Here is a 20,216-nt window from a genome sequence, read left to right on the forward strand (position 1 = left end):
CGCTTAAGCACTAGCAATATAATACTCGTCTAAGAAAACCTTTAGACGGCTAATAACCATGTGAACGAACTCGTAACCCTATACAATGATATCTATATATAGGGAACTAACCACTCAAGCCCAATACTAACCAAAAGCCCATCGAGAACCAAACGGATCTCGGTTTACACACATGGTCCAAACAAGACAAATATACCAAGTACAAACCAAATAACTAGGCCCAACAGCCGTTTTTAACGTTTTTACATTTTTGGGTGTAGCATTTATATCCTATCAATTCAACTGTTTACTTATTCATTTACAAAAACTAAAATTCGTATCATGGACTTGTGTGTTAACTTGATTACTTGCTCAAAAATTACTTGCACGTGGTATCCTCGATAAGTATGATCATACGCACCCCTTTGCACTCAGAACCAATTTGTTATGACTGGAAAAGGGCCTCATATCCAAGTATGTTGGTTGTACCCAACCAGAAAGGACCTTACTTGCTCGATTATCCGAGTACGTTGGTTGTTACCAACTGGAAAGGACCTTACTTGCTCGATTATCACATGTTTCATGAAATTGTATGGTTTTTACATATGCATATCAAAACTTATGTGAACTCACCAACTACTCATTTTGTTGACTTTATTTTATATATATGCTACAGGTACAATCATTAGAGGATGACACTCGGAGATGACATTAGTACTTAGGATATTTTAAACAAATGGGCGAGCTGTTTAGTTATGATTATTTTCTTGTATTTCTTTGCTATTAAACTTGTGTATTTGATGTTGAAATTAATCAATGAAAATATTGTCACTTAATAGTTTTCACATGTGTTTTGAGCAATCTGTACGTCACACTCAGCCGTTTCCGCTTAAGACGGGGTGTTATAGATTGGTATCAGATACGTGACTATAAGATAGAACATTAGACGTAGTGTTCTAGTTGGTTATAGCTTGTTTTAATTATTTGTATAGGGTTGCATGATTAGAAATTATGTGGGCCCTATTTGATTGCTCAATGCATTTTCTATATCATTTTATTATTGTTGATTCATTTACGCCTCATATACATAAGCACACACACAACACAAGTCCAAGGCTTATGCCTAAAGCAAGGATTGCCAAACATTTTCAACAAACGATTTTCGATTTTCGATAGTTCTTCATCTTAAAGATGGTTCTACGTGGCAGGTATGCAATAAATGGAAGGTGGACGTGCATGTTTTCTGAACTCTTGACACTAAGGTTATTGAAACCTAAAGATAAGCAGTGCGCATAAATCCCAAACAGACGCCGGACCCGGTTGCTTACCTGGAGAGTTTGGAAAGGGTTTGAAACCTATTAGGCCAAAACATGCCACACCAAACGCCATATGAATCACAACTTTAAGCTTTCAAACGTAATCATATTCTCTTTGTGAAAAGAAAATGGTTACACTCCTAAGGATGTCATACAAGTCATGGTAGTTCATGAGACGTGTGACTCCTCAATATTTTACAATGTGTTTTAAGTAAAAGTCTGACACATCGAGGTGATACACGAATACACAGCTTTTGGTATGATTCGATTACGCATTTTGATTTGTGTGTTTTAACTGAAAGTATGTCAAGTCATGGCGATACACGAATACCCAGCATTCAGTTCGATTTAACAACACATTTTGATTTTTGTGTTGGAATATAAAGGTCATGCTATTACATAAATTGTCGAGATTCAATTCGTTTTCTTTATTTATCTATTCATTTACTATTATGGTTTAAAATTAAAAATTCAAAAAGTCATAGTGATACATTAATAGTTGAACTTCATTCGTTTGCTTTATATATTCATTTATGATTTACAATTGAAAATTTGAAAAGTTATGGTGATTCATGAATCGTCGATTTTCAGTTTGGTTTCTTTATTTGTATATAATTCATTTATTATTATGGTTTTAATTGAAAATTCAAAAGGTTATGGTGTTACATGAACACTCGATTTTCAATTCGATTTTACTACTTATATTAAGTTTTTATTAAATCCATGGTGGTTCATGGATATTCTTATTTTCCATATGGTTATTCAAAAATTTATGAGATTATTATTGAAATACGAAAACCTATGATGGCTCATGGGCATTTCAATTTTGATTTCAAATTTTGTTTCATGCGATTTTATTTCTTTATTTTTTTTTATGATTTATATAGATTGATTTCGATTTTTGGAATGGTTCATGTAATGTTTCTTTTGGTTATTTGCATGAATTTCATATTTACGTCCCATGTCACGCGAATTCTTCACTCTTCGCAGCATGTTTTCTCGTTTTCCAAGGCGTCGCACTCAAAACTCAACCCACAAAACAATAACTCAGATCATCAAGCACTTGACCGCCGTGATCCCGACCATGTTATCCCAAAATTCATCAAAACCCATACCTAACCACAATAATAAATTCAAACACCAATACTATGCCCGAACCAATCCAAACCCAACACAACTCTTTGACACTCAAACCTAACCCAACAAAAAGCCTCGTACGGGAACACACCCTTTGTGTAACATGTGTAAATCCCACCACTCTGCTACCGCAATGTTGAAATGCTCCAAATTGTGATAGTTTCTGCCACCTCATCAGCTCTTGACAAGAACCTATACATACTCAACACCACCCATTTTTTTCCCACCACCTGTTACCCAACCATTTATCCCAACCACATGCCTTACCATATGCTCGTGCTTCAAGCCTGCTACCATTGTGGTGACCCAAGCACACCCACAATACTCAGAAAGGCCTAACTTGTTTCCACCATGCAATACCTTTCCCTTGCATCCCTTGTCCACTAATATTTTATTCGTTTTCCAGCATCAATACTTAGTCTCTTCAAACTCATCGAACAGGTCTATTTATAAAAACTCCATGCATACTTTTTAACATTTATTTCTAGGGTTGATCATTTGCTAAAACCTGGACTGAACCAGGAAAAAACCTGACCCGAGACCGAAACTATGTAAAAACACAGATCAAGGACAGGACCTCTTAAGGCCCATTCGGTTACTACCGGTCTCGGGTATTAGCAAGTCGGTTTTCAGGTTTGTACCGAGACCGAGCTGAACGCAAAGAGAGAGCTGAAGAAACTCGTCAAAAAATGAAATCCTGGCCAAAAATAGCAGCTACACGGTATAGACGTTGGACCTTTTGATATTATTGCTACAGAGACACTTAGATGAAAAGAAAAGAGTTAGAAATGGCAAAGCTTACTCCAGTAGCTAGCGACAATAGGTTGTGGAGCAAATGAAGAAGATGAATGTTGTAGGTTTTGAAAATAAGTGTCGTACAATGAATATTGGCTACTGATATGCTTAGCTGTATACCATAATTTGTTTTTCTTTTTTAAGTTAAAGTTTTTCATTCAGTTTTATATAAAGCCCTAAAGGGTGTTAGTTTTCTTCTTTTTTTTTTAATTTGATATTACCCTCTTTTAGATTATATTATTTGTCAAAAACTTAAATCTAAAGCAAAGAGCTTTTAGAAGCTTAGTACTATGTTTTACAAGAGTTGTATTTTGCTAGTCCCCACTGTAAATTAGCATAACCAGTCTACATATATAATGAATATAATATTAGGGGTTTCTTACTTTTGCTAGCCGCTGATGAAGAATACAAGAAGAGAAGTATGAACTAAGAAGGTTATTGGAGTTCATCATGCTCTAATTTGACACAAAATGAACCAGATAGAAGGAAAAGGAAATCACTTCTCAAACCCTCCTTTAAACCTCTTCAAACCTACACTCTTCGGGTAGGTTCAGGTTTAACGCGAGTTCAAATGTCAAGAACCGAACCCGAGATCGAAACCGAAATCTGCAAAAGTGTGGAACCGATGATGACCGAATTACATACGGTTCGGTTGGTTTCGGTATTTTTCGGGTCGGTTGTCGGGTTTTTTTCGGTCCTACCCAAAAACTACACACCCCTAGTAGGTCAAATCAAGCCTTCCTGAGTTAAGATGAGTCAAACGGGCTATAACAGTTTCGTCCGTTTGTATTAAACATAACTAGAATTGACCCATAGAATAACTACCTGGCTTATGGTTTTGTTATCACAGGTTCATTTAATTGTAGCAGCCTGTGAGAATATGTTAACTGTGGCCGGTATGAGGCCTGGTGACATATTAACTGCCCCAAACGGAAAGACAGTCGAGGTATATATCTTAGAGCATGTTTGGGATTGAGTTTGAAAAATGTTTATTGACTTATTGGTGATTTTAAAAAGCCAATAAACTAAAATGTGTTTGGCAATCACAAAAATCTTTTTTATTTTAGCTTTTTGAAAGGGTTAAAAAGCAGTTTTCCAAAAGCCCCAAATTCTGGCTTTTCAAAATGGCTTTTGAAAAAGCCAATAAGCATTTTTCAAATTCAATCCCAAACATGCTCTTACTTGTTAATAAGAGAAGTTATTCAAATTAGTAAATGTTCATCTTGTTTCATATAATTGAAGAACTTGATAATTCTTTGACGAGAATAATTTGATTGTTGATTTTTATATTTCAGGCTAACAACACTGATGCTGAAAGAAGACTTACACCTGCTGATGCAATGGTGTATGCATGTAATCAAGGTGTAGACAAGGAAGACTTACCATGGACACAAGCAAGAAAAAATGTGAATCTCACTTTAGCAAGTGACGGTTTGAGGGGCGTTCTATCAAATAAACAAGTACAAAAGTTGCACTTTCAGGCAATTTATTTGTTAAGACGTCCCACGAACCCTTCACTTGCCTTTTACTAGGCTGCTTTTGTTACTTTCACGTAATTTATACGTAAAGACATTAGACATCCCATGTACCCTTCACATGATCTTTTACTGGTGGTGCGTATATGACGACACCGTCATCATGTCTGCAATGTACTATATTGCCTCACCAAAAAGAAAACAATCAAAATAAACATTCCGTAATTCTCAAACTAAATTCAAGAAGTTACAAAAAGCAATGATCCAATACAACATCCAAAAAACATAAGATGCGAATTATTTATTAGAGCTAAATAGATTGTCTAAATTCTAATGCAATTAAAAGAAAAAGGTTGTTTAATCTATTAAATAGAATGAGTGTTAGTGATCAGTAGAATCTAAGGAATGAAATTTAAAATGAATGGAGGGTAATAGACATTTGGTTATGTGCTAAGATCTCTTTTAATGATATATATGATGTTATCACAGGTACAACATGTGCTACTGTTCTGACTCAAGCAATATTCAATGAAGGTTGCAAATCTGTAGCTGCAGGTGTAAATGTCATGGATTAACGAAGCGGTATCAATATGGCAGTTAATGCTGTTATAACTGAATTGAAAAGTCAAGCGTTGATGATTAGTACACCAGAAGAAATTACACAGGTATGTATATTTCTACTACTGCTTTGTGTTTTAGGTGGCGCTGGATTTGTGTTTTGGGACTTATTTACTGAATGTTATGACTTGAAGTTACAGTAATTGGTTTTTAGTGTTTGAATAAACAGATTTGCTTCTGATTATCTGAGCATCTATGATAATCATTTTATGCTGAGATAAAATTGATTTATCTTATAATAAAAATATGACATATTTACCTCTTCTTATAGCTACATTTTAACTCTTCACTAATTTCCCATGATGTCTCGCTTATTTCATAAAAAAGTATATTTTTCGTCATTTAATCTATTGATTCTTCAATAATCAATGTTTCCCCGATGCCCAAACAACTAGTTATCTGATTATTATGGGTCAATTAATCAATTTTATACCCACCACAACAAAAGTACTTATCAAATTTAATGCGTTCCTTAAATAATTAAACTTTTCCAAAGACTCAAACAATAGATGAAATATTTAGTTTTATACCAGCTGCAAGAAAACTGGTTATCTATTTAATAAAAGAATTACACATTCAATGTTCGCTCTACTCACGTTTTACATGATCCATCTCCCATTTCACAAGCATGTCATTTTTTTGTCGTCTTACACTCATATATATTTAGGCTTTCTAAGTAATTGAGTTTTTCGAAACACTGAAAAATAACTGACCAAATGCTCAGTTTTGGAAAATCAGTTTTATTGGCTAAAACAAAAGTGATTGTCTGATAATAACGTAATTTTACATATTCAACTCTTTTCACCTAATTTGGTGGACATTTTACTTTAGTTTCACAACTCTTCTCGTATTTCATAAGAATACCTTTTTTGCCATTTTATTTGTCAGTTTATTAACTAATCTTAATTTCTTTTAACATTTAAGCAACTGATCAGATAATCAGTTTTGCATAGTAAGTTTTATACCGGCTGCAACAAAACTAATAGTGTAATAATAAATAATATTAATAATTAGCCCTTTGAAGCTAATTTGATGGAGACTTATCACAAAAATGCCTTCTTTTGTCATTTTATTTGTTAATAAATCTACCAATTTGTCTTGTATTTAAGTTGTTATCTGGATATGTATTTGAATCAAGTAGCCACTATCTCTGCCAATGGAGAACGAGAAATTGGTGAACTGCTGGCAAGAGCTATGGAGAAAGTTGGTAAAGAAGGCGTTATTACCGTTGCTGTAAGAATTTCATTATCCTTTTACCATTCACCAGTTAATTTTTTTTAAAAAACAAACTAATTAATCTAATAATCCTGCAGGATGGTAATACTTTGGATAATGAGCTAGAAGTTGTTGAGGGGATGAAGCTAGGCCGGGGTTACATCTCTCCTTATTTTGTTACTGACACAAAGACACAAAAATGTGTACGTGTTTTAAGTTATACGTTATAACTACTCCATTTTAAAATTTTCTTATATTATATAACAAGTTGAAAACACTAAAAATATCATATTTACTCATTTCAAAGTAAGGAACATACAATCAGTTTCTTATATTAGTGTTATGTGTTGAGATGATTCACAGTAATAATGCTTTGTTTTATTTACAACGGTGTATGGAATATGTGAGTATGATATTTTGTATTTTGAAAGGATAAATATTATATTCTGAAATTTAGAAGGATATATATGAAGTTTTGATCTTCTAGAAGGACACATGTATGGAATTTAACTCCATTTTAAAACATTTTGTTAGTTTCTCATATAATGTGACCTTGTATTTTGCATTTAGGCAGGAATTGGAGCATCCATTGATCTTTATTCATGACAAAAAAATTTCAGGCATTAATGCACTTGTCAAAATATTGGAGATTGCTGTTGAGGTAACTTAGATAGAAATACTTTTTTCTCTTGAATTATTGTTATACCTTTTTTTTCTACTTTTTTTTTATCATCAATTGAATTATCGAAACAGAAACGTAGACCCTTGCTGATTGTGGCTGGAGATATTGAAAGTGAACCGCTGGCAATGCTGATCATTAACAAGCGTCAAGCTGGACTTAAGGTTTCAAAGCCATTTTTTGATTGTTTATTTAATGCCACTTCTACTCTTATCGTGTGTGTTTTTAAATATAAATTCAAGAGAAAATATATATGATATCAACTTGTAGGTATGTGCAATTAAATCTCCTGGTTTTGGAGATAACAGGAGAGCCAATTTAGAGGATTTGGCAGTGCTTACAGGAGGGGAGGTGAGATAAGCACCATTTTTTTTATCACAGTTAGGGGTGGGAAATTGGGCGGGTCGGCCAGCAGGTCAAAACTGGTTGGGTCAACTTAAGTTTCTTTATGTCTGTTTTTAACTTTATAAGTAATAATTTTTTTAAAATAATCACAAAAACTGTATTATTACAAATATTACTATACTGTTCCAAAATTTTTAATAAAATGATTTATAATGTTTATGAGATTGGACACATTCTCGATTACTTTCAAGCCGCTGGATCTTTTTCTATGTTAAATATAACCTATCTGATATGTTTAAAATAAAGCATAGCCTGATTTGGCCCCTTTGCATGTATAAAACGGTTTGAAATTGCTTAGAACTGGTACATTTTGTGATGTGCCAATTTTGACCACAAGACTATATAGGGCTAGCTGCTTAGAATGGCACGATACTGATTGTTTTTCCTAACATGTTACTATAATCGGTAAAACACGTATAATATCTTTTTAATTTAAGCACTTGGCCCCATTGTATTAATAATCTAAATGTTTTTCATTTGATAAAAGTGATTTAAGAGGTTTTAGTTTGGATGACTTTTAAACCGCCTGGCCTGTTTCTTTTCTAGTTAATTTTTTGCTTAACCTATTTAATTTGTTAATATCAAAAGATAATCCAAATCAATCCATTTGTATGTAACCGGGTCAAAATTGCTACCTCTAATATTCTAATGTAACTGCATAACTTTGTGTGTTCATGCACTTATGAGGCTTTCATGCAGGTTATAAGTGAGGAACGTGGATCAACGCCAAATGATGCTCGACTTGAAAAACTTGGTGCCGCAAAAAAGGTTTGCTCATGCATGTTATAAGTAAAAATTTTATGTTTTGCTGATCAGACTGGAAACATGTAAGTACATATTAAACTAATAATTTAATCATAAGAATTAAAACTAATAATTATGGTGAAACAAATTACTTATTTAGAGTTTATGTGTACCAGGTTACTGTATCTCTATAATTCTACACGGTGGTGGCGATAAGAAGCAAATTGAAGAAAGATGTGAAGAATTGCGGTCAACCATTGAGAATAGTATGGCCATGTTTGACAAAGAGAAAGCTCAAGAGAGGTTATCAAAGTTGTCAGGTGTCTTCAAGGTATAGTTCTTGAATATAGTATTTTCTTTTATTTGAATTGCCCACTCTTATAACTGCTTTCTTTTTTAATTTAATTTAATTTAATTTAATTTTTGTAGGTTGGTGAGACCGAAGTTGGAGAAAGAAAGGATAGGGTAACAGATGCTTTAAATTCGTATTTATTTTTTAATCTCATTATTTTCCTTTTCTTGAAATGTTTAAAAGACCTTTTAAATTATATAACTTTATTTGTAGGTGGTGGGGTTGCTCTTCTATATGCTACTAAGGTTCCTAAAAGTCTTCAAACTGCAAATGAGGATCAGAAGAGAGGAGTTGAAATAGTCGAAAACGCCCTTAAGGTTACCTCTCTGGATTTATTCGGTCCAATAATTATCATTGAAATAGTAAAATCTTTTTTTTCCTTTTTATTTTTATAATCATCTATCTTTCTTCTTTATAGGCGCCTACATTTACAATAGTTTCAAATGCCGGTGGTGATGGTGCCACGGTTATTGGCAAACTAGCTATTGGAACAAGATGATCTTCATTATGGATTTGATGCAGCCCAAGGTTAATAAAAACTAAAGTATACGTTTATTATGCACAAATTGGGTTCATTAATAAGGGGGTGCTTGTGTTTGCATTATGCAAGGGATAATATAAGTCATAATATTGTCTGATTTTAACAGCATCAAACGATAGAAGTGTATCGAAAAACTATCTTCTACCCCATTTATAATATGACCCCTGATTCTCTGATTCTTATTATTTAATATCACATAATCACTTTCAGAATGTGTATCCAAACACCCCTCTTTCTTTTGTACTTGCATAAACTGAATTATTTGATGGAGAATACTTATTGTAAAGGTGGTTTTTGTGTTTGATAGGCAAATATGTTAACATGGTGAAGGCTGGCATTATAGATCCTCTAAAAGTTGTGAGAACAGCCTTAGTAGATGCTGCCAGGTAAATTATTACAAATACGCCTTCTGGTCCTTGAAACTCCAATTACAATAGCTTCATTTATATCAAGTATAAAGCTTAAATTGCTCGCTATGCCCAGCTTTACTGTTACGACGTGAAAAGGGGTATCACTTGGTGACGGGTCAACATGAGTTCGGGTATCACTAGCTGAGTTGACCCACCATCATTTGCCCCTTTTGTGTTGTAGATTCGTGGACCTGATTTCCAACACACATCCAAAATTTTTAAATAGTAAAACTGTAAAACTAGGAGGTTGTAGATGCTTTAAAATGATTTTGGTGGCTACCGTGGCTTGTAAAGCATTTGACTGGTTTTCTATGTAGCAATTTTTTCATTGACACTTGCTTGATGGTCAAATGTTGCAATTAATGTTACTTGCGCAATTTATCCTTCATGTGTTGACAAATGTTGTGCATGCTTGCAGCGTCTCGTTATTGTTGACCACCACGGAGTCAACCATTGTGGATCGTCAAGGAGAGAAAAACCCACCTGCGAATAGGATGATGCCAAACATGGATGATATGGGAATGGGATATTGATTTTAACTCACGAAAATCAACTGGCAGTTTTGTATGTGTTAAAAGACACCTTTCATTTTTAATATACATTTTATTAAGTTTCTTTTAGAAGATGTAAAAGATGAAAGTTTATTAAGGCCAAGTGAAGCTCAACCATTAATGATGCAAGGTTGAGCTCGGCTCGAGGAAGGATCTTAATTTAAAGACTTGAAATAGTATGCATAACCATGTTTTTGAAGCATGCTTGATTTGAAAGCTTGATATAGTTCAACATGTGAGTTAGGGTTGAGTTTTAGTTTAAACGGCTCGAAAAAAGTTCAATTGGTTGCAATTTTAATGCTTGCATTTATGTGTGGTGGAAAGTAGAGGTGCATAAATCAGGTAGGAACCGGGTATAGTCAACAAAAGTCAAAACCGGGTCCTACCGGTTCCGGGTATAGTTGAGTATTTGACTGGTTCCATTGGTTTTTTTTTTCGGGGTTCGGGTAGGGTACGACAGGGTGTTGACCGAGTATTGGCGGAACCGGTTCCACCGGGTCGGGTCCGGAACCGGTTGTTTTGTGCACCTCTAGTTGAAAGAAATTTTGATTTTGATTTTGTAATGACGATTCATGTTTGTACTCTATGTATATAGTTGCACTTTTCCAAAAGTGAATAAAACATGTAAATAATTGAATAAAACATAAATAATAAAAATTTGATGGTCGGTTTAGTTTACCCGATTAATTTCAAGTTTCAGTTGAAGTCATAGCATTAAACCAGCAAACTGTAAAAACCAAACAGTGATCGATTGGATCTCAAGCTGGTTGATTTGCTTTGGTTTAGACGGTTTGGATATTTTACAAGCTGAACCCTACACGCTTATATAGACAAAATTATCCCAAAAATAAATATGTTTAGTTTAATTGAACCAACTCAAAGTAAATGGGCCAAGCCTGACCCGTGTCGTTTGACCTGTTTAATGGGCCAAGCCTGACCCGTGTCGTTTGACCTGTTTAATGGGCCAAGCCTAACCCGTGTCATTTGACACGACCCGCGTCATTTGACCAAAGAGTGGTCGAAAATGAGTAAAATACCCCCAAATTATACATGCTCAGTTTGTTTGACCAAATTCAGAGTTACTTGCATAATCCAGACCGCCTAAAGTTAAATGAAAATGATCATATAATCATCGCCAAGTCTAAAAACAAGTAGCCGATTGACATCTACAAACATATCAAAAAGATAAATCTAACACTTTTTAGACTTATTTAAAAAAAATAAAAAATTAAAGCGTTGCATATGATTATAAGAAAAAAAAAGCATTACAACAATAACATAAATCTTTGAAAAGAACAGTTTAGGAAGTTGTATGCATTAAAAATACACTTCAAGCAAGTTTCACCCCGTTCAATTTATATGTCCTATTTGGCATCTATTTTTTTTTATTTAATCCAAATTGCATTTAAAAGTACATAAATACGTAATTGATTGTTAACAACACTGATGCTGAAGGAAGACTTACACATGGTGATGCGATGGTGTAGACAAGGAAGACATACCATGGACACAAGCAAGAGAAAATGCGAGTCTCATTTTAGCAAGTGACGGTTTGAGGGATCATTTTTCAAATAAACAAGTACAAAAGTTGCACTTTCAAGCAATTTATTTGTTAAATCATCCCACGAACCATTCACATACTCTTTTACTTTACTTTACTAGGCTGCTTTTGTTACTTTCACTTTATGTAAAGACATCCCACGTACCTTCACATGCTCTTTTCCATAAAGGATATACAAAAAACATAAGATGTGAATTATTTATTAGAGCTAAATAGATTGGTTTAACGCAGTTCAAAAAAAAAAAAGAAAAAAAGGTTGTTTAATCTTCTATCAAATAGAATGGAGGGTTAGCAATCAGTGGAATGAAATTGAAAAGGAATGGAGGGTAATATGATATAATAGATTACCATGTCAGTGGCGGGTAGGGAACGAGAACGACCGTGAGAAGAGCACGCTAATAATGATTTTGAGAATTGGAGAAGAATAGATGATAAAGAAGCAATAGATGGGTTTTTGATATTTATTTATAGATAAAAATAAAAATTCGGAATTATTAGCAGGGTTTAATTTGATTTTCAAATCCCAAATTATTTGGTTAAGATTTTGAAAAGTAAAAAACAATTTATTTAAAAAATTCTCTAAAAAAAATATAATATGTTTGCTGATCTTTAAATTATTTCAAAAACAAAATTAAGTCCCATTATATAAATTATTTACAGATTAAATTCGAACATTATTGATGATAACTGATAAAAACATAAGAATGATTTTGATTTGAGTTATTTTGATTGGATTTTCTTTTTATATCTAGTAATAATAATCGATCATTATTTTGTGAATAAGTAACTAGTTTTATACCCTCTAGTGAATGGCAGTTTATAAGGTCAGAACTAGTTTTCCATAAATTCTAAACGAGAAACACTATTTGTTCAAAATAAAAGTACAATTCACTTATAACTACAAGGATGGCTGACTTTATTAGAAGGATGAAAATCAGAACAACCATAATAATAGTATTAATCATAACTTGTTCCCAAGATTCAATTTACGTAGCTTTGAATCGAAACCAAGTGCTGCATGAATACGAATGATTACTTGTCTGGCTAAATTAAATTAAGAAGCAGTTATACACTAAAGGACTCAAGTTTCGTACCATAGAAACAAATTTCAAATTGAATATAAAAGTCGATCAAAAACTGGATAATACGGAATCCACAACTCACGACAAAAAAGAAAAACCCATCAGCAAATTGGACCTCGAATTGAAATCGTAATTTTAAGTTAAAACGAGCATAGAATGATCGAACGTGTAATGGGTTACCTTTAAGAAGAGAAGAAATTGAAGTTAACGGCTGAGGAATTAGTTGGGTGAACCTGCAACGAATTCTGGTTACCTAAGACGCTTATTTATTTATTTGGAACCGCCTCCCGCTTCTTTATTCCACCGACTAGTATTATTGTATTTCTGTTATTCTTTTTATAAAATATATCTTCTCACTTAATTTAAGATCTTTTGCTTTTATTAAATTTGAGATGTGTAATCCAAAATTTAAACATTTATAATCATTTAAAGTCTATCTATAGTTTGAATCTTAAACATCGAAATTTTAAGCAAGTTTATATTAGAAAATATATTACTAGAGAAACTTGTGTAATTAGGGATGAGCATAAACCGGGTAAGACCCATGCATCCCGTGAGACCTAAACCGATCATACCCGATTATCTATAATAAGGCCGGTTTTCGAATCATAAGGATACTACCAAACGGGCCCGAATCAGGCCTCGCATGTCTGACTGCTTACCCCTACAATGTAATACAGGGTATATATGCAGTAAACTTTATTTGAATAAGGAAAATTGATCTCTAATAATCCAAAATATTTACCATTATGCTAATATTAATCCAAACTATCATTTTGACGGTGCCAATCCTAACCACCCCACTTTTGTTACTAATAACAATCCTCGTCTAAAAAAATGTTAAATCCGTTAGTTTTGTTCTTTTAAGTTAATATGAAATGATCAAACTGCCCTCGCTAACAAATATATACTAATAACAACAAAAAGAACGAACCAACCTCATAAGTCATCTCCTTTGACCTAACTTCTTTGGAAAATTGGGAACTCCGGTAACCACCGCTGGACCTAACTCCACCAGAAAATGGGAACTCCGATAACCACCACCGATCTAACAAAAGCATTAGATAAAAAGAAAAGAAAATAATTGGTGGATGGGGCAACACCCCTTCAAACTTCCATCCGGTATGAAACTTGATTCTAAACAAATAAGGCCATGTAGAAATAGTTAGGTGTTATCAAACATGCCAGACCCATGGTTCACGAGACCCGACCCGGATCCTATCTTGACCCGCTTCATGTATTATCAGGACACACGAACCTACCCTATTGTAAATAACTGGGTCTTATAGGTTCAGGTCTTGCCATGTTCATGTAAGGAGCAAATGGATCACACTCGAGAGACAGGACCCAAACTGGACCCATTTAATGGTATTCTTATGACCTTGAAACGACCCTATTGGAAATAACCATGGTTTTGACCTATTTATGTACGAATCGATTGTTTGCCGTCTCTTTGTTTCACATAGTATTTTTATTATTTTTTTATAAAGTATACCTTTCTTTCTACATAATATACTAAAAGATTTTTGACTGTTATTAAATTTGGAATGTATATATAATTCAAACTTTATGCATTTAAAAGCATTTAAAGTCTATCCATAGCTATAAATTTTAAGCACGAAAATCTTAAGAAAGTTTAAATTAGAAAATATGCTAGTTAATATAATTTAGTTAACTTACGAATAAAATTTAAAATATTGTTGTCATTGCTATTCATAGTTTTTATTTTTAATTTTAAACTTAATATTTAACGAGTGATAATAGCTTGACTGATTTGAATAGATGGATTGAAAGAGTGATGCTAAATTGGGCGCTCGTACATGCTCCGGTACATGCAAAATGCGTTACCAAGCTCGGCACGCGCAAAACACGTTTTTGGGCCCTGCCAGTTGTGCACGAAATGCGTTACCAAGCCCTAGTATGCGCGAAAGTCGAAAAGTAGGCACCTGCACTCGTGAAACGGCTAAAAAAAGTATTTATGGCTCGTTTGGAAAATCTAAGAAAGTGGAAAATATTTGACAGTTACAAAATAAACTGGTACCATTTGTAAAATATGGTTGAGTTTGACTTTTTATTGATCAAATTAGTCATTTGATCAATACCAACCTTTTAATGTTTGCAGAATAGCTAGATGGAACTTGAATACCGTGTAAGAGCATGTTTGGGATTGAGTTTAAAAAATGCTTATTGGCTTATTGGTTTTTTCAAAAAGCCATTTTGAAAAGCCAGGATTTGGGGCTTTTGGAAAACAGTTTTTTACCCTTTCAAAAAATTAAAATAAGAAAGATTTTGTGATTACCAAACACATTTTAATTTATTGGCATTTTAGAAATACCAGTAAGCCAATAAAACTCAATCCCAAACATGCTCTAAGCATTCACAAAACATTTTTTTTTCTTTTTTTTTACGTAGTATAACATTCTAGTGTCAAATTAAAACCGTTGTGCGCCGGAACACGAGCAAGCTCTTTACGTATTCCCATTTCTTGCATGTCTCTACGGACATCTATCGCATATGTAGTTTTACCAGAAATATTTAACAATAAGCCAATCAAGCTATCACATAAATTTTTCTTGATATGCATAGCATGTAGTCAATTTATAACTTGGCACCCAGTAAGACAAATCCCAAAATATTGACTTCTTTTCCAAATTCCTTTCTTAACACGGGACCTTTTTCCCAATACGACATTTAGATTTTTAACTCGATCAAATGCATCAAACTGTCCCCTTGCCTCTTCGTGCTCTGTTTTTCCATTATTATTTTTTTATTATTATTTCAGTAATGGTGACTAAGCAGAAGGAATCTTCGATGCCCTGGTAAACGATTTTTTTGCAATTCATTAACCACATAGAACTTGTATCATCTTCACAAACATGAGAAGCTTTGTAACCTTTCATGCTGTAACCTAGAAAATTACTGTATGCTAGAAAATTACTTATGGTGATAAATCATGGCACACAATATAAGATATTCTTTTTATAAGAATCATACACATTGACACCTTGAATCCATAGTTTTTTAAGGTCATCTATCAATGGAGACGAATAAACATCAATGTCATTACCAGGTTGTTTTGGACCCTCAATCAACAAAGGCATCATTATGTACTTCTTTTTCATACATAACCACGGTGGAAGATTGAAGGTGCAAAGAAGAACCAGCCACGTACAATGATGACTACTCATGTATCCGAAGGGATTGATTCCGTCTGAACTAAGTTCAAACCATATGTTTCTAATCTCATTACCAAATTCTTGATACATATACTCAATATTTCTCCACTGAGGTGAATCCACCACATGTCTTAATTTTCCATCATTTATACGGTCATCTGAATGCCAGCGCAATAATTTTGCTTCTTTCTCGTTTGCAAATAAATGTTTCAGCCTTGATATAGTTGGCAAATTCCACAACATTTTAGCCGGTGGTCCATTTTTCGCCACATTATTGTCAATTTCATTCGTTTCATTTTTACGAATATACTTACATGCACCATAGTTAAAACATTTATGATCATTTTTGAACTCCTTTGTATACAGCATACAATCAATTAGACGTTATAATACAATCAATTAGACGTTATATAAGTGTCATTTTTATTATCAGTATACTGTTCGCTATTCCTTGTATTATCATTGTCTAAATTGATCGACGATGTGCTATGATCATCAAGCGATTCCCCATTATTTGACCAACAAGTATATCGATGCCTAAAACCATGTTTCAACAAAGAAACTTTACTTATTTGATATCATGTATTTAGAAATTTTTACAGATTGCACAAGGACAAAAAATCGATTAAGCACCTACATTCACCTGATGAGCATCGGCAACTTGAAGAAAAATTTGAACACCAGTCATATATAATGCATCAGTACGATCTATTCTATACGTCCAATCATCACGATCCATCTAAAAAATAAAATAAACAAATAAAAGATATGAATGTATACATATGATGTAACCGGTGCTTTAAGGAGGTGGATCCTAACCCATATTTTGAATATTCAATCTCCCATGTATAGATTTTAATGAACTGACTATATACATATAAATAAATTAATTCTAAATCGATAGCTTAATTAACCAGAAATAAAACTAATAAATAATTTAAGACAAATAACTTCCTTAAACGGAATCTAGTAATAAGAAAATAAAAGGTTAACTTTAATTACCAAAAAAGTAGTAACAAATTAAAAGTTTCATTATTGCTACCAAATAGACATTAAATTGAAAGTGATCAATTACTCACCTTTTATTTGATTCTTCAATAAGCAATAATGATGGAAAAAGTGCAGTTAGAGGAAGGGGAAGATCGAGGAGGGCTAGGTGGACGGTTAGTAAATTTAGGGTTTTAATTATGAGATAACGCATTATCTATATTATATTATTAAGCACAAGTGATGGGTAGCTAGCGTAATTTCACAGTTAAAGGGCAAGGATAGAAATCACTTTTCATAATTGGGTAGGAAAAGTAATTTACCATTACATCATTTCATTCTTAAAGAGTATCATACAACTTGATGAATCCTTCATATTTTGTGTAATTACTCTTTAATGTAAGGCCCGGATCCTTGTACCCTACATAGTGTGTTGGATTTACTCATAAACACAGCTCTAAATATTAGAGTGAATTAAAAATTTTTGCAGCATAGTTATAGCCAACCATATATTACATAACATTCAAATCTTGTCTTAATAAACATCCAATTGTCTTAACAAATCAAACATAATGAAAGAAAACATCATAACATTTTTTCTCTTCAGATGCCAGCCTCTTCAATTCATGCCATGTGTCTTCCTCAAGCCAGCTGCTTTAACCTATTTACCTACGTGCATACTAAAAGTCAGCTACGCTGAGTGAGTTCTATTTGATCAGGCAACATACATTACATTCAGATACTTATACATATCCGGAGATACTTATTACATACATAGCCTGCTTATTTTTCATTCATACATACATTCATACTTTCATACTTACATTCTTTCATACTTTCTTACTTACATTCTTTCATACTTTCTCGTTTTAGCTTACTAATGCATACATAATTATTTCTACGTTTTAAAGACCCTTTCGCCCTATAACCTCACAAATATTGTTAGGGTCTGCCACCCTCCTTTCGTCGATATTATTAGGGTCTGCCCCCTCCTTCGCAGATTATAAGGGTCAATCATCCTCCTTTCATAGATATTATTAGGGTCTGCCACCCCCTTTACATAGATATTATTAGGGTCTGCCACCCTCCTTACACAGATATTATTAGGGTTTGCCACCCACATAACCGTACAACCATACATATCTTTTCATACAACCAAACATACTTTACTTATCTTTTTGTTATCAATATATGTATTCATATACATCTATGTACATACTCTTAACTCCTTTTACATCATTCAAATATCATTCATAAACATTCATATAGCATACACTTACCGGATTGCTTGATTTTTAAATTGTATCTCTCATTGATTTAGCCTGGTTTAACCCGAATAGCTCTCAGACGGGTTATAATTTCTCAAATATCTAATTCCTAATGGATTTTCTCCGTCTCTCTCTCTTTTATAAAAACCCCATGGATCGTAAGAACTTGCCTTCTGTAATTTCAAACCATAGCCTTCAATCTTCAATCATCCCATCTCCACTTCTCCCTTCTTCTTCTGCCATCACCACCTCACCTTTTACCCAACAATAATCATCTGGTGTGGCTTCTGATTCTTCACAATTACCTAATCACACTCAGCCGCATACTAATGGCCGGATTGAATAGTGGGTTTTGTTTCTAATTGTATTTAACTAGTGATTTACCCGGCGTGTTGAGACAGTAAGTCGATCTAAATACAGCTGGTTTCGGTTATGTGCGTTATTGTACTGGAACTAAACCATAGATAAATATAAAAATTGAGGTGGACCAATTATCAATAGGTGTCGCTCAGTCAAACTCGAGCATTGGTAAAACCCAACCGTTGTCGATCCGGGGTGTGGAAGCGGTGAGTCTACGCAAATTCGGTCAAATTCCTTCACACTCGTTACGATACTGGAACTAAGAAAAAAATTGGCATTCATTCGTTTTGTTACATTCCTTACGACATTATAACTAAAAGAAAACAGAGTGAGTTTAGCAAATTCGGTCGGTTTCCGTCACGCTCATTACGATACCGGAACTAAAAAACAATAAAATAAATTGTCATTCGATCGGTTTTCACTAAGTTTGTTGCGAAGCAAAAAAAAACTTGCACCAATGAGGTGCCGCCAAGTGGCGCAATAGGGTCCTTGCGGCACCAAAACCTTTCAATTGTATATGGTAATAATTAGAGTTTGTTATCTTAATTGATAGCGACCGGGATGCTTATTTAGGGTTTATATGTTATTAAGTTTTTAATTTCACTAGAGTTCATCGTTACTAGATCTGTTAGTGAGTAATTTATTAATGTTCTTCATTTAGGGCATTTTAGAACTCATGGAACCAAAAGTTGTCTGTCAGTATTTTCGTATGACTTTTGTTATTTGCTGTAACATTTCGGATTTTCTTATTAATAAAATTATGCATTTATGAATGAAATAATTATTTTTATCTTAGTTTATAATTCCTTAACTTCCATTTTTGCCAATTAGCTCTTAGAAATGCTTAAATTACTTAAAATGGCTTAAAAATGTGTTTTTGGAACTACATGGACTAAAATTGTCAAAAGTTGAAAGTCTGGTGAAGTTGCACCTTCACGCGGTGCGAAGATGCAAGCCCTGCATCTTAGCGACGCGCGAAGATGCAACCAGATCAGCAGTTTTCGTATCAGATCTTCGTTTAATGCTAAATATTTCCTAAATCACAAAAACTGAGCGACAATGTCACACCCGACTCAAGGCCTAGGCGTGTGACCAACAGTTGATACCTGTTTTGTAAATATACAAAGTAGAGGGTTTATTTTAGCGGAAGTTTTATAATATTAAAATATTAATTTACATTTATCAAAATTTCTCAGGAATTAAATACCCGAGTTTCAGCTTTACAAACCAGTGATATTAATAATACAAGGATTTATTACCATCAAAAACGAGCTATCCATGGCGATCTTCTAATGACTCCAATCCTTGTATATCACCTATTGTCATTTAGTTACCTGAACGGGTGGGAAAAACACGTCAGCTATATGCTGGTGAAACGTTGACTCGATAAAACAGTTTATAACAGTCGTTAAATACAATAATAGTTTTCTGTTCACAATCTCAGCAGGAATGCATGTCCATTCCCAGGATTTGTACCACTGCCCTACACACACAATTCAAGGGTTCCCCTAGTACATAGCCTCTGTTCGGAGACAACCTTCTCCTAAGCTATGTAACCCTGTTGG

General features: G+C 33.7%; 1 pseudogene; it reads left to right on the forward strand.

The window, feature by feature from the left end:
- Window positions 1-3,798: 3,798 nt before the first annotated feature.
- On the forward strand, window positions 3,799-10,199 carry LOC143621919 (chaperonin CPN60-like 2, mitochondrial; annotated as a pseudogene).
- The last annotated feature ends 10,017 nt before the right edge of the window (window positions 10,200-20,216 follow it).

This window comes from Bidens hawaiensis, unplaced genomic scaffold (genome assembly GCF_021521415.1).
Source record: "Bidens hawaiensis isolate Kalapana, Puna unplaced genomic scaffold, B.hawaiensis_p1.1 tig00002977_1, whole genome shotgun sequence".
Classification (NCBI taxonomy): Eukaryota; Viridiplantae; Streptophyta; class Magnoliopsida; order Asterales; family Asteraceae; genus Bidens; species Bidens hawaiensis.